Source organism: Ranitomeya variabilis, chromosome 1 (assembly GCF_051348905.1).
Source record: "Ranitomeya variabilis isolate aRanVar5 chromosome 1, aRanVar5.hap1, whole genome shotgun sequence".
In the NCBI taxonomy this organism is placed as follows: Eukaryota; Metazoa; Chordata; class Amphibia; order Anura; family Dendrobatidae; genus Ranitomeya; species Ranitomeya variabilis.
Genome location: NC_135232.1, coordinates 593,946,847 through 593,962,713, shown reverse-complemented (window position 1 = coordinate 593,962,713; position 15,867 = coordinate 593,946,847).

Below are 15,867 nucleotides of genomic sequence, written 5' to 3'. Positions count from 1 at the left end.
CAGCCTAATGGCCCCAGATGATGCTGCGTACAGTATAATGGCCACACATACAGGTCCTTCTCAAAAAATTAGCATATAGTGTTAAATTTCATTATTTACCATAATGTAATGATTACAATTAAACTTTCATATATTATAGATTCATTATCCACCAACTGAAATTTGTCAGGTCTTTTATTGTTTTAATACTGATGATTTTGGCATACAACTCCTGATAACCGAAAAAACCTGTCTCAATAAATTAGCATATCAAGAAAAGGTTCTCTAAACGACCTATTACCCTAATCTTCTGAATCAACTAATTAACTCTAAACACATGCAAAAGATACCTGAGGCTTTTAAAAACTCCCTGCCTGGTTCATTACTCAAAACCCCCATCATGGGTAAGACTAGCGACCTGACAGATGTCAAGAAGGCCATCATTGACACCCTCAAGCAAGAGGGTAAGACCCAGAAAGAAATTTCTCAACAAATAGGCTGTTCCCAGAGTGCTGTATCAAGGCACCTCAATGGTAAGTCTGTTGGAAGGAAAAAATGTGGCAGAAAACGCTGTACAACGAGAAGAGGTGACCGGACCCTGAGGAAGATTGTGGAGAAGGACCGATTCCAGACCTTGGGGAACCTGAGGAAGCAGTGGATTGAGTCTGGTGTGGAAACATCCAGAGCCACCGTGCACAGGCGTGTGCAGGAAATGGGCTACAGGTGCCGCATTTCCCAGGTAAAGCCACTTTTGAACCATAAACAGCGGCAGAAGCGCCTGCCCTGGGCTACAGAGAAGCAGCACTGGACTGTTGCTAAGTGGTCCCAAGTACTTTTTTCTGATGAAAGCAAATTTTGCATGTCATTCGGAAATCAAGGTGCCAGAGTCTGGAGGAAGACTGGGGAGAAGGAAATGCCAAAATGCCTGAAGTCCAGTGTCAAGTACCCACAGTCAGTGATGGTGTGGGGTGCCATGTCAGCTGCTGGTGTTGGTCCACTGTGTTTCATCAAGGGCAGGGTCAATGCAGCTAGCTATCAGGAGATTTTGGAGCACTTCATGCTTCCATCGGCTGAAATGCTTTATGGAGATGAAGATTTCATTTTTCAGCACGACCTGGCACCTGCTCACAGTGCCAAAACCACTGGTAAATGGTTTACTGACCATGGTATTACTGTGCTCAATTGGCCTGCCAACTCTCCTGACCTGAACCCCATAGAGAATCTGTGGGATATTGTGAAGAGAAAGTTGAGAGACGCAAGACCCAACACTCTGGATGAGCTTAAGGCCGCTATTGAAGCATCCTGGGCCTCCATAACATCTCAGCAGTGTCACAGGCTGATTGCCTCCATGCCACGCCGCATTGAAGCAGTCATTTCTGCCAAAGGATTCCCGACCAAGTATTGAGTGCATAACTGAACATTATTATTTGATGTTTTTTTTGTTTGTTATTAAAAAACACTTTTATTTGATTGGACGGGTGAAATATGCTAATTTATTGAGACAGGTTTTTTGGGTTATCAGGAGTTGTATGCCAAAATCATCAGTATTAAAACAATAAAAGACCTGACAAATTTCAGTTGGTGGATAATGAATCTATAATATATGAAAGTTTAATTGTAATCATTACATTATGGTAAATAATGAAATTTAACACTATATGCTAATTTTTTGAGAAGGACCTGTAGTTACCCCACCCCCATCAGTGCCTTCTCCCCAACCCCCATCATTGCCTTCTCCATCACCACACACACACCTACACACAGACTCCTCTCTCACTGTGCTCCCTTGCAGCAGCCGGCAGCTTCCTCTCCCACGGCACTGAATGATGTCATCCAGCCGCACCACCCCACTGACTGCTCACGTCACTGCAGCTCTGGTACGCCACTAATAAAGACCTCTCCGTGTCTCCTGTGCCAGTCAGTGTCAGAGCGAGGAGCAATATCTGCTCCAATCCGACACAGCTAGCGATCGCACTAGCAGCTTAAAGCGGTGGTACATTTGGTCTGAGGCCATGTGGGAAAACGAGGATCCTGGCCTGGACAGCGGGCAGAGTCTCAAAATCGGGACTGTCCCTCTGGGTCCGGGATGGTTGGGAGTTATGCACACGTGACTCCGCTTTGTACACACACGGCTCCGCTCCGTACACCTCGTACACATGTGCCTCTGCTCTGTAGACCTCTTAGACACTCGACTTCGTGCCGTACACCTCATACACATTCGGCTCCGCTCTGTACACCTCGTTCACACGCAGCTCCGCTCCATACACCTCGTACACACGCAGCTCCGCTTCATACACCTCGTACACACGCGGCTCCACTCCATGCACCTCGTAGACACGCGGCTCCGCTCCATACACCTTGTACACACGGCTCCACTCCGTACACCTCATACACACATGGCTCCTCTCTGTACACCTCGCACACACGCGGATCTGCTCTGTACACCTCGTACACACACGGCTCCTCTCTGTACACCTCATACACACGTGGCTCCTCTGTGTACACCTCGTAAAGACGTGGCTGTGCTCCGTACACCTCATACACACACAGCTCCGCTCCGTACACCTGGTACACACCCGACTCTGCTACATCCACACTATAAACCCCCCCTGACCCCACACATAAACTTACCCTCATCCAGCACAGCAGAGTCCTGCATACACGGAGGCCCCTGATCATGTGACCCCTGACTCCTGCCCTCCTGTGACCTGTGACCAACTTGGCGTCACAAACAGGAATCATGCCCCGGCATCGCCAGGTACTGTGTGCCATAGACTGTGTTGAATTTGTATGTGAGCCGCCATTGCCACGCCCCGTGGATCGTGAGAAGGAGGTGTACCTTCGTGGGTGGAGCCTGGAGAAAAGAGCGCGAAAAGGAAGTGAGCGCCGTGCAGAGAGATCCGCAAGTGAAGAAGCCGGAAGCCCCTGGAAGGAGACCCAGGAGGAACACCGTACCAAGCGCAGGCGGAACCGCTGCAGACTCCAGTGACGGGACGTCAGGCCTACTTGAGGTTAGCACGGGGGAAGGGATCTAGTGGCGGTCATAGCCGCAGCCCCATGATGCCACCAGGCCCCGCAGCGGATGCAGCCGCAGGCCCCATGATACCACCAGGCCCCGCGGTGGCCGCTGCTCCTGTAAACCAGCCGGACCCAGACGCAGCTACAGCTTCCATAATGCTGTTATCCATGCCCTATATACCAGGAGCGGCCTGGCTACCACAATATTCAGGGGAGTCCCACACGCTGAGTGTCTTTAAAGAAAGGCTCTGCAGCCTATTTGATGTGTACGCCCTGACGGAACATCATAAGGTCAGACTCAGCATTCTAACTGGTCAACTAATTGGCACAGCACAAAGGGAGGTAAAATCCTGGCTGGACATTGAAAAAGGAACTGTGGAGCAGATATTAGCCAAATTGAAAAATACTTTTGACACCCGCACTGCTGCAGAAATTGAGATGAGGTTTTCCAAGTGCAAACAAAGAGCAAAGGATAGCATACGGAACTATGCCTTTAATCTCCAGGAAGCACTGTGGGCCATTAAGCAGGTTGACCCGAACAGCATGCAGTATGAGGACAAGCTATTAAAGGAACAATTTACTCCTGTCCAGCATCCACAGGACACAGCTGCGCATCCTGGCCTTGCAAAATCCTGCCCTGGATTTTGCACACTTCAAAGACAGGGCCATTCGATGCATCCCATACCCCCTGCTATGCAGGCAGAGATTGCTCTGATGACCCTGTATGGTGACATAGCTCCCAACCGTCCCTCATTGTGCGGGATTGTCCCGGTTTTCAGCCTCTGCCCCGCACTCCCGCATGGGACGCTCTAATCCCGCGGCGCAGACAGCAGGACCGACACGCCCCCTTGTATAGTTAAGCCATGCCCCCCGGGCCCTTACCCTTTTGTATGGCTGCCTGCTTTCTGAGCACAGGACCTGTGATGAGGTCACAGGAGGGGAGGAGTCAGGGGTCACATGATCGGCAGATCGGGACCTCCATGGATTGCAGGACTTGCTGCCACCTTGCCACATGGTCTTGCAGGAGGTAAGTAATGCTTTGTATGGGGTCAGGAGGTGTACAGTGTGGATGTAGCAGAGCCGTGTGTGTACGAGGTGTGCGGAGCGGAGCCGTGTGTGTACGAGGTGTGCGGAGCGGAGCCGTGTGTGTACGAGGTGTGCGGAGCGGAGCCGTGTGTGTACGAGGTGTGCGGAGCAGAGCCGTGTGTGCGAGGTGTGCGGAGCGGAGCCGTGTGTGTGCAAGGTGTGTGGAGCGGAGCCGTGTGTGTACGAGGTGTACGGAGCCGTGTGCAAAGTGTACGGAGCGCAGCCCTTTGTGTAGGAGTAGCTATGTGTGGCCATTATATGGTACGAAGTATCATGTGCGGCCAATATACAGTATGGAGCATCATGTGCGGCCATTATACAGTATGGAGCATCATGTGCGGCCATTATACGGTATGGAGCATCATGTGCAGCCAGTATACAGTATGGAGCATCATGTGCAGCCAGTATACAGTATGGAGCATCATGTGCGGTCATTATATGGTATGGAGCATCATGTGCAGCCAATATACAGTATGGAGCATCATGTGCGGTCATTATACAGTATGCAGCATCATGTGCGGTCATTATACAGTATGGAGCATCATGTGCGGTCATTATAAAGTATGGGGCATCATGTGCAGTCATTATACAGTATGGAGCGTCATGTGTTGTCATCATACAGTATGGAGCATCATGTGCAGTCATTATACAGTATGGAGCATCATGTGTGGTCATTATACAGTATGGAGCATCATGTGAGGTCATTATACAGTATGCAGCATCAAGTGCGGTCATTATACAGTATGGAGCATCATGTGCAGTCATTATACAGTATGGAGCATCATGTGCAGTCATTATACAGTATGGAGCATCATGTGTGGTCATTATACAGTATGGAGCATCATGTGTTGTCATCATACAGTATGGAGCATCATGTGCAGCCAGTATACGGTATGGAGCATCATGTGCGGTCATTATACAGTATGGAGCATCATGTGCGGTCATTATACAGTATGGAGCATCATGTGTTGTCATCATACAGTATGGAGCATCATGTGCAGTCATTATACAGTATGGAGCATCATGTGTGGTCATTATACAGTATGGAGCATCATGTGCGGTCATTATACAGTATGGAGCACTGTGTGGCCATAGTTTTTTTGTTTATAATTATTGTATATGAAACAGTGTGATCAGCAGTGCTGAATGGGTGTGGTTGGGACGTGGATATAGGTGTGGCTAATTATGAATGGGTGTGGCCAGAGGCGTGGCCTAAAATTTGCCGCGGCACGCCGCAAACTTTGTCCCTCTTTCCCATCTTCAAAAGTTGGGAGGTATGTGGTGAGGCTAGATGTTCTGTGATATTTCGCCTCCTCATGAATGGGACATGCTGACCAAGGTGTTACAGATTCTGGAAGAGATGAATGGGGATCCCACCAATGTTGGAGAATTGCGGAAGCGCTTGTTCAGCCGTGTCCAAAGGGAGGGGGAGTCGGTGAAGCAATTAAAGGGAACCTGTCACCCCCAAAATCGAAGATGAGCTAAGCCCACCAGCATCAGAGGCTTATCTACAGCATTCTGGAATGCTGTAGATAAGCCCCCGATGTATCCTGAAAGATGAGAAAAAGAGGTTAGATTATACTCACCTGGGGGTTGGTCTGGTCTGATGGACGTCGCGGTCCGATCCAGGGCCTCACATCTTCTTACGATGACGTCCTCTTCTTGTATTCACGCTGCGGCTCCGGCGCAGGCGTACTTTGTCTGTCCTGTTGAGGGCAGAGCAAAGTACTGCAGTGCACAGGCGCCGGGAAAGGTCAGAGAGGCCCACGCCTGCGCACTGCAGTACTTTGCTCTGTCCTCAACAGGGCAGACAAAGTACGCCTGCGCCGAAGCCGCAGCGTGAAGACCAAAAGAGGACGTCATCCTATGAAGATAGGAGGCCCAGGACCGCAACGTCCATCGGACCGGACCGCCCCCCCCAGGTGAGTATAATCTAACCTCTTTTTCTCATCTTTCAGGATAAATCGGGGGCTTATCTACAGCATTACAGAATGCTGTAGATAAGCCCCTGGTGCTGGTGGGCTTAGCTCATCTTCGATTTTGGGGGTGACAGGTTCCCTTTAATGCGCTACAGGAGATACACGTGCATATCGCCCAGGGGGATGATGTGGGGGTAATAGGAGTGGGGCTCCCAGACGTAATGCACAGTTCTGGTCTCCGGTGTATAAGAAAGACATAGCTGAACTAGAGTTGGTGCAGAGAAGAGCGACCAAGGTTATTAGAGGACTGGGGGGTCTGCAATACCAAGATAGGTTATTACACTTGGGGCTATTTAGTTTGGAAAAACGAAGACTAAGGTGTGATCTTATTTTAATGTATAAATATATGAGGGGACAGTACAAAGACCTTTCTGATGATCTTTTTAATCATCCTCTACGTCTGGAGGAAAGAAGGTTTAGGCATAATAACAGGCGCGGGTTCTTTACTGTAAGAGCAGTGAGACTATGGAACTCTCTGCCGTATGATGTTGTAATGAGTGATTCATTACTTAAATTTAAGAGGGGACTGGATGCCTTTCTGGAAAAGTATAATGTTACAGGGTATATATACTAGATTCCTTGATAGGGCGTTGATCCAGGGAACTAGTCTGATTGCCGTATGTGGAGTTGGGAAGGAATTTTTTCCCCCAAAGTGGAGCTTACTATTTGCCACATTGGTTTTTTTTTGCCTTCCTCTGGATCAACATGTTAGGGCATGTTAGGTTAGGCTATGGGTTGAACTAGATGGACTTAAAGTCTTCCTTCAACCTTAATAACTATGTTACTATGTAATATTGAGGGACCGGTTTGTGGCAGGCCTCAGAGACATGTCACGTAAGCAAGCTTTGCAGGAGTGCCTGCATGCTAGGCTGCGTATGACCTCGCCCGCAGCAGAACCAGAGTGGGCCCGAGAGATCCGGAAGCAAATACAGGACATGTGAGAGGAGTGGTCCAGCTTCAGAGGGGTCCCCACTGCACCTCCAAAGGTGCCTAGATACAGGAGTGACTCGCTTGCTAGTTGAACAGCAACAAGGAATGGGACAACTTCGCACAGAGAGGAATCTGACTTATTTCAAGTGCGGGGACACCGGACACTATGCCCGAGGATGCGCAAGATGGAGGGCGGCCCATAGCTCGGAAACCATTAAACTAATGGGCTGCGTGGCTGGGTGACGCCGCCCGGAGCCTGAGAGGCCAAGGAGGAGAGAAGGCAGTCTCGAAAGTTTACTTTCTATGAGTCCCCTCGTATGGGCTGAGATGAATGGACGAGCCATTCGCTGTCTAGGCGATACCGGATTGCAGGTAATTACCATGCCGGAAATGTATTTCAGACGATATTTTCCTGAGGTAACAAGGCTAGAACGGGGCCCAGTAATCAAGCTGACTGCAGCCAATCAGTTGCTCATCCAGGTGGTCGCAAGGGTGGTCTGGATGCCGGTGTGCAGGAAAGATGTAGGCCGGAAAGGAGTTGTGTTAGTCGCCAGAGACACTGGCAACAGTCCTGCGGTGACTCTGGGGAAGAATGTGCTGAAGGAATTTGGAACCCTCTTGATCAGTGAGCCACAAGATGCTTTTCTGGACTGCTGGAGTTCATGCACCCCCCAAAGGAAGGTGTTTCAACAGTTGATATGGGTTGCCCAGGCCCAGGAAATGTCAAGCGAATGGAAAGTTCTAGTAAAGGTGATAGTCACTGCAGCTGCTAAACTTCTTCTACCGCCTGGTCAGACTCTGCTCACATTGCCAGTACGCCTCTCAAAGGGGTAGTAGTGCAAATTGAGCCAACCGTAATGGATCAGATACCCTCGAGGCTCCTCGTCGCTCGGACATTAGCCACAGTCCATGATGGTAATGTGGTAGTGTGATGCGTCAATCTGGGGGAAGAAGATCCCACTCTCTCGCCTAAGAATGAAGTGGCTCAGGTGCTGGGAATGACAGAAGAGCTGATACAACTGGAGGCCGTACAATTGGCAGCCATGCAAGGGGACCCCTGGACCCTAGCGGTCACAATAACACCGGAACATCTGCCTGGAGGCCTGAAGGAGGGCTGTCGAATTCTGGAACAGATGTGGGTTGAACTAACGGGACTCTCCCCGCAACAGGTGCAACAGGTGGAAGCTGTACTGGAGCGCTACCAGGAGGTCTTTGCTCCTCATGAAGATGACTTTGGGTGCACCACAGCCATAGGCCATGAAATCCCTACAGGAAGTGCTGCCCCAGTCTGGGAGAGATATCAACAGATACTGCATCAGATGTACAAAGAGGTAAAGGAGATGCTTGCTCACATGCTGCAGAGTGGAGTCATAAGGGTATGTGCACACGTTGCGGATTTCTTGCAGAAAATTCCTGAAGAAAACCTGAAATTTTCTGCAAGAAATCCGCATTTTTTTTTTTGCGTTTTTTTTCCGTTTTTTTCGCGTTTTTTTAGCATTCTGCAAGCGTAATTAGCTTGCAGAATGCTAAAGTTTTCCAAGCGATCTGTAGCATCGCTTGGAAAACTGACTGACAGGTTGGTCACACTTGTCAAACATAGCGTTTGACAAGTGTGACCAACTTTTTACTATAGATGCAGCTTATGCAGCATCTATAGTAAAAGATAGAATGTTAAAAATAATAAAAAAAATAAAAAAATGCTTATACTCACCCAGACATCTCATAAGCGGCGTCCGTTCCTCTTTCTCTAGCTGGCGTGTGCGCACAGGACCTTCCGTGACGTCACGGTCCGGTCACGTGAGCGGTCACATGACCGCTCACGACCAATCACAGGACAGTGACGTCATTCGGCGAGGTCCTTCAGCGCACACCAGCTACAGGAACCAGCCAGCGTGCAGCACAGAGGCGGGAACACAGCGCCGGACATCGAGGGTGAGTATAGGACTGTTTTTTATTTTATTTCTTATTTTTTTACCAATTATATGGTGCCCAGTGCGTGGAGGAGAGTCTCCTCTCCTCCACCCTGGGTACCAACCGCACATAATCTGCTTACTTCCCGCATCGTGGGCACAGCCCCGTGCGGGAAGTAAGCAGATCAATGGACCCCTAGGTGTGCGGAATCCCCGCAATTCCGCATTTTTAATGAACATGTTGCTTTTTTTTCCGCTATGCGATTTTTTCGCGGAAAAAATCGCAACATTTGCACAAAAAATGCGGAATACCTTGTAAATAATAGGAGGCATATGTTAGCGTTTTTTTCGCGTTTTTATCACGTTTTTATAGCGAAAAAAACGCGAAAAAAACGCTAACAATCCTGAACGTGTGCACATGGCCTATGGGAGAGTCAGAGCACGTGGGTTGCTCCCATTGTTTTAGTCTGGAAAAAGGAAGGAACACTACGCTTTTGGGTCGATTATTGACAACTGAATGCCTGTACGGTGTGGGACTACTATCCATTACCCCGAATAGAGGAGTCGTTATCTGCCTTGGGGAAGGCAAAATATTTCTCGTACCTGGATCTGGCCAGCAGATACTGGCAGGTGCCCATGGCTGAACACGATCGGCCGAAGACAGTGTTCATACTACCCATGGGATTGTTTGAATTTAATCGGATGCCCTTCAGTCTGACTAGCGCCCCTGGGACATTTCAGCGATTGATGGAAAGATGCTTGGGGGATCTGAACTTCGAAGTAACACTTATCTACCTGGACGATATCATTGTCTATGCAGCCACCTTTGAAGAGCACCTCCGGCGGCTGGAGCAAGTATTCAGTCGACTACAGAAGCAAGGCCTGAAAGTGAAGCCCCAAAAATGTCACCTTTTTCATAAGCAAATCGAGTACCTGGGGCACATTGTATCCACTGAAGGAGTAAGACCTGGACATCAGAAGATAGCGGCAGTACAGGACTGGCCCACCCCGAAGACAGTGAAAGACATTTGGGCCTTTCTAGGGCTTACTGGGTACTACTGAAGGTTTGTGGAGAATTTCACCTGCATCACTAATCCGCTGCTGGAACTACTAAAGGGAGTGCTGTCGGGTTCAAAGAATCAGACTATCCAATGGGGAGGTAGCCAGGAAAAAGCTTTCCTAGCCTTGAAGATGGCCTTGACTGAGGTCCCAATACTCGCCTATGCGGACTTCTCACAGCCCTTCATTCTTCACACCGATGGAAATCTACATGGTCTGAGGGCCATGCTATCGCAAATGCAGGAAGGGAAGGAACGAGTGATTGCCTATGCGAGCTGGTCTCTCCACCACTCAGAACGGAACCCGGACAATTACAGCTCCTTCAAGCTGGAATTGCTGGCGTTAGTGTGGGCAATGACCGAAAAGTTGTCGGGGTCCGAAGTCTTGGTGCGTGCAGCGCCCCAGAGACCTGGTTGTTGCAGTAACATCGCTCTGCCGCTAAGGGGGCTGATGGTACGTCTGATGGCACTGAAGGAGTCCACCTGACCAGGTATCACAGACACCCAATACACTTCATAGTCTGGCCTCCAGGGGGAGCTAAGGGCGCTATGTATTAGGCCACTCCTCACAATCTGGTAAAACTGGGGGTTAGATAGAAAGTTAGGGAGAAGCTGACTGGGTTGGAACCAAGCAACATCCTGTGGCAGAGGATCCTCCCCCACTATCTAGGTCAGAACCTTCCAGATTTTAATGTGTGGTTTAATATGTTTTTAATTTCATTTTTTTGCGTTGTTTAATTTATAGAGTACTTACCTGTGTTCATAATAAATTAATGGAGAATGAGCGAACAGCTGATGGATACATCTGTGGTCCAGAAGGAACATCTCAAGTCATGCAACGATATTTAAAACACTAAGAAAAGGAGGGGAGACAAAAGGAGAGGAGAGAAAAAGAGATAAAAAGAAAAAAGAGATCAATACTGTGGTAAAGGATTACTACTAACGAAATGGCAATTTTGAATTAATCCTCCTGAGTATATCGTGTATGGAACCTTTTAGTGGACTGTGAAAATTGAGAGATGAATATATATATGAAATATTGTATGCTCTAGTGGCCCCCATATAATTAATTCTTAGGGGTATGTTATGTCAGCAGCTTTTGGTAATTAATTGTTCATCAACTGATCCCTTTTTCCATTATTGTTATTGTTTTTGTTTTGGTGTACTTCTGTATTTTGCCATTTTTATGTATTTGCTATTGGGTACGTTTAGATATAGTCTTGTGATAAATTGATGTAAAAAGGTCCATATTATTAATATTTATGCACAGTACACTTTAATTGTACACATTGCACATTATTAGAATAGGCGATATATGCCTCCAAAAGAAGTTTACATGCACTGAGCACTTTAATTAATTATTTTTTTTATATTTAATATGAACACTCTATTGTAATTAATTGCGGCACATTTTGTTACCAATGGCGCACCTGACGTCCCAGGTAGTCATTCTTCTGGCCCCTATGCGGCTGTTCGTCCTGTATGAGCGTGGTGCGAGGCCTGGCGCCGGCCCGCCCACGTGATTCCGGGATGACGTCCGCTCTGGGTCCTGTTGATATGACGACGGGACGCGGTGCGCACGCGCACGCGCACTACACGCGGTCACTGATAGGCTGCTGCCTGGTTGATATGACGACGGGACGCGGTGCGAGTGCGCACGCGCATTAACCACGATCATTGATAGGCTGCCGCCTGGTCTTGTAACCGGAACGGCGCACTATTTAAACTCAAGTAAATTATCACTTAAGCCACGCCCCCTGAGGAAGCGGCACATGTTGCACGCGAAACGCAGCGTTGGGGACTCTGACACAGGCTGGAAACAGGACGCCTCATCCCACCATGGGTAAATGATATTACTTTTTGAATAGATAAATGAGGAACTAAGTTATTTGCAGTACACTATGTGGATAATGGGCTTTTTCCAATTGGCACTTTGTTTCATTAACCATTCATTGTGAATGGTGTCAATATGGTAATATAAGGGGGAATGAATCAGTTTTGGTATCAATACATGAATTCTGTGGGATCAAATCAGTATACAATGTATGAAATCTGATGGTCCCCCATTAGTTTGCCCTAGCAATTGCAGCTTGACCTAATCTACCCTGTGTCATAAACTTGCACTTTAGTGTGATTCACAAGAATTTACATATATGACCTTTGTATTTATTGGTATTTATGTTTTAAGTTTGATGGCATGAAATAAATAAAAATAGCTATTTAATCTAAATTTGATGGTTTGGTATATTATTCCACTCATTGTTCTCCGGATAAATGATAGTTATATGAGTTGTTATACCTACATGGGTCAGTGATTGCTTCTGGTGTTGTATAGAGTAATCTGTTCATTCTGTGTTCTTTTCACAGCATTTAAAACCAGTATAAATATGGACTTCAGAGCCCGTGAACAGACGTGGCTGACACAATTGAATGATGTATTTTGTGATGATCCTAAAGTGTCTCTGGTAGGAAATGACAGAGATAGACAAGAGCTTTTTAAGAAATTAAAGGACATTCTCAACAAGAGGATGCGAACCTGGTGGAATAGGGCCTTTTTAAATAAATATTTGGAAAGAGGATTGATTCCCCGTGGACTAAGGGTCCAAGTGTTCCCCTCCTTCGAAATTGATGATGACACTTTTCGGAGGAGATGGGAGGAACTGGCGGACACATGTTCGAGGGGCTTCATGGGATTGTTATCTCAGTTGAATCAAGCAGCCATTGAGGAGATGGATAAGGAAATAGATGAAATTCAAATTAAATTAAAACAGGATGTACCAAGTGAGATACTATCGACATTTAATACCGAGTTGGAACAAGAATTCATTAAATGGGAAAAGAACATATGTGAAATAAAAGCAAAAAAATTCCAGCGGGATATTGGGGATTTGCAATCCAATACCATTTATAAATGGAATAGAAAAACATACCGCTCACGAGGATCCTCCCGCGCCAGATCTGCCTCTACTGTTTCCCTGGCCTCTAGTGAGGAGTCAACAAAAACTAGGCAGAGATATTATGACTTACGTAACTCTGGCCTTAGTCGAGAGAAAAAGAACGAGAAAACAAAGAATTCCAACAATTACCAACAGACCAAAAAAGATAAAAAAGGCCTTGAGGTAATTAATTTGTCTAGTCATATTCTCACTGAGGACCAGGTGACAGTCCTGCAAAAAGGACTCACATTCTCTCCGACTAATAATTTCGATATTTTTACAGCTACCAAAGATGTCTACCTCTTTGCCAGGAAACTAATTCTAAAAAAGCTGTATGCGAGAGATGGGTGTGAGTCCGTTGATGACAGGGTGGAGAGAGAGGCGCAGCAGGCGCTGGAGGATCTTCTAAATGAGCAAACGTCCAGCCTTACAGGTATGTTCCCTGACAATTGCTATCCGAAGTCAACGAGTTTTCCCCCCTTGTCTGTGTGCCCAGCAGTGGAGATATTCACCAGATTGGTGGTACAAGATTTCGAAAAAATATCAACTAGACGTAATTATGACAACTTAACGTCTAGACAAAGAAGGGCACTGGAAGAATTAAGAAACTATGACGACATAGTAATTAAACCGGCAGACAAGGGGGGAAATATCGTATTATGGCCTAAATCCCTTTATGAAAAGGAGGCAATGAAACATCTCAGGGATAAAGTGACATATCAGAGGTTGGATTGCAATCCATTACATAGGTTCACTACAGAACTAGAGATCATCCTGGAAGATGCGTTCCAGCAGGGAATTATCCCAAAGAAAATATATGAAGGGTTACTCACCAAATGTCCGAAAATACCTACTCTGTATTTTATTCCCAAAATACACAAGAATCCCACTGATCCCCCCGGGCGTCCGATTGTGTCCGGCATGGGGGGACTCAATGACCCGATATGCAAATTTGTGGATTTTTATTTAAAACCTTTGGTAGAGTCACTTCCCTCATATGCTCGTGACACATCGGACGTCCTGAGCAGGATCAATGGGATTCATTTGGATGAGGATATGATTCTTGTCACTGCAGACATAGAATCTTTATACACGTGTATCTGTCATGATGATAGATTGGAGGCGGTCCGCTTTTTCCTGGGGTCCGGCAACCTTGATGGCCCTATGTGCGAGTTGGTTATGGAACTGTTGTCATTCATCCTTACAAAAAATTTTTTTGTTTTTAAAGATGTTTTCTATTTGCAGCAGCGTGGCACTGCCATGGGCGCGGCCTGTGCGCCCTCTTTCGCTAACCTCTTCCTTGGATTTTGGGAGAGGGAGGTGTTTGGTGAGGGGGGTGTCCGGGCCGCGAACCATGTGCAGTGCTGGCTGCGCTATATAGATGATTTATTTATAATTTGGCAGGGTCCTGAAAAGGACTTGCATGGATTTATGCAACAACTGAATGACAACAGATTCAATATCAAATTGACTTATAACATGAGCAGGACCGGGGTGGACTTCCTGGACATCAAAGTGGAAGTGGATCAACATAGATGTTTACAAACGGATGTCTACAGGAAGTCTACCTCGGTCAATTCACTGCTACATGCGAGTTCGAGTCACCCATACAGCACTATTAGGGCCATCCCGGTTGGGCAGCACCTCAGGATGAGGCGGATCTGCTCCTCCGAGTCCAAATTTGAGAATCAGGCCCTGGATCTCCATGAGAGATTCAGGGAACGTGGTTATAGCAATAGATGCATCAAAAAGGGTTATTTAAAAGCCAAATCACAATCTCGTGATGCTTTGCTATATCCGAGACAAAAGAGTAGGGATAATAAAGACGAGACTGTCCGGTTTATATCGACTTTTAATGGGGAGTGGACATCTATGAGAGACTGCCTTAAAAGGCATTGGGATGTGTTGAGAACTGATCCAACATTGTCTAAAATTTTGTCTCAACATCCAATGATGACCCCCAAAAAAAGTAAAAATCTGAAAGATATATTGGTATCCAGCCACTATATACCTCCAATTACCAAAAATGTATTTGGTTCAAGTGGCTGTCCTGTAGGATGCTTTCCATGTGGCAGATGCATCTCTTGTAAAAATATATGCCGGGCAGTGGATTTTCAATCCACTGATGGGATAAGGAATTTCACAATAAGACAGCACATTACGTGCAATACAACCCAGGTCATATATTACGCGAAATGCAGCTGCCCCAAGGTGTATATAGGTTTAACCTCTAGACGTTTAGGAACGAGGACAAGAGAACATGTCCGTGACATTATGGCAGCAGAAAAGGAGGAGGACTCCTCCCAATTAAAAACCATCCCGCGCCATTTTAAGGAATATCATAAATGCAACCCCAAATTCTTTTTGGTAAGAGGTATTGAACATATACAATGTGGCATTAGGGGAGGCAATATCCAACGCCTCCTGGCACAAAAGGAGTGTCGTTGGATAACCCTCCTTAAAACTATGACCCCCATGGGTTTAAATGAAAACCAGGGGTTTTCATCCTTTCTTTGAAATCTTCCTCAGGGCAATGATAGATGTAGGCCCTTGTATCCTCCCCCACTATCTAGGTCAGAACCTTCCAGATTTTAATGTGTGGTTTAATATGTTTTTAATTTCATTTTTTTGCGTTGTTTAATTTATAGAGTACTTACCTGTGTTCATAATAAATTAATGGAGAATGAGCGAACAGCTGATGGATACATCTGTGGTCCAGAAGGAACATCTCAAGTCATGCAACGATATTTAAAACACTAAGAAAAGGAGGGGAGACAAAAGGAGAGGAGAGAAAAAGAGATAAAAAGAAAAAAGAGATCAATACTGTGGTAAAGGATTACTACTAACGAAATGGCAATTTTGAATTAATCCTCCTGAGTATATCGTGTATGGAACCTTTTAGTGGACTGTGAAAATTGAGAGATGAATATATATATGAAATATTGTATGCTCTAGTGGCCCCCATATAATT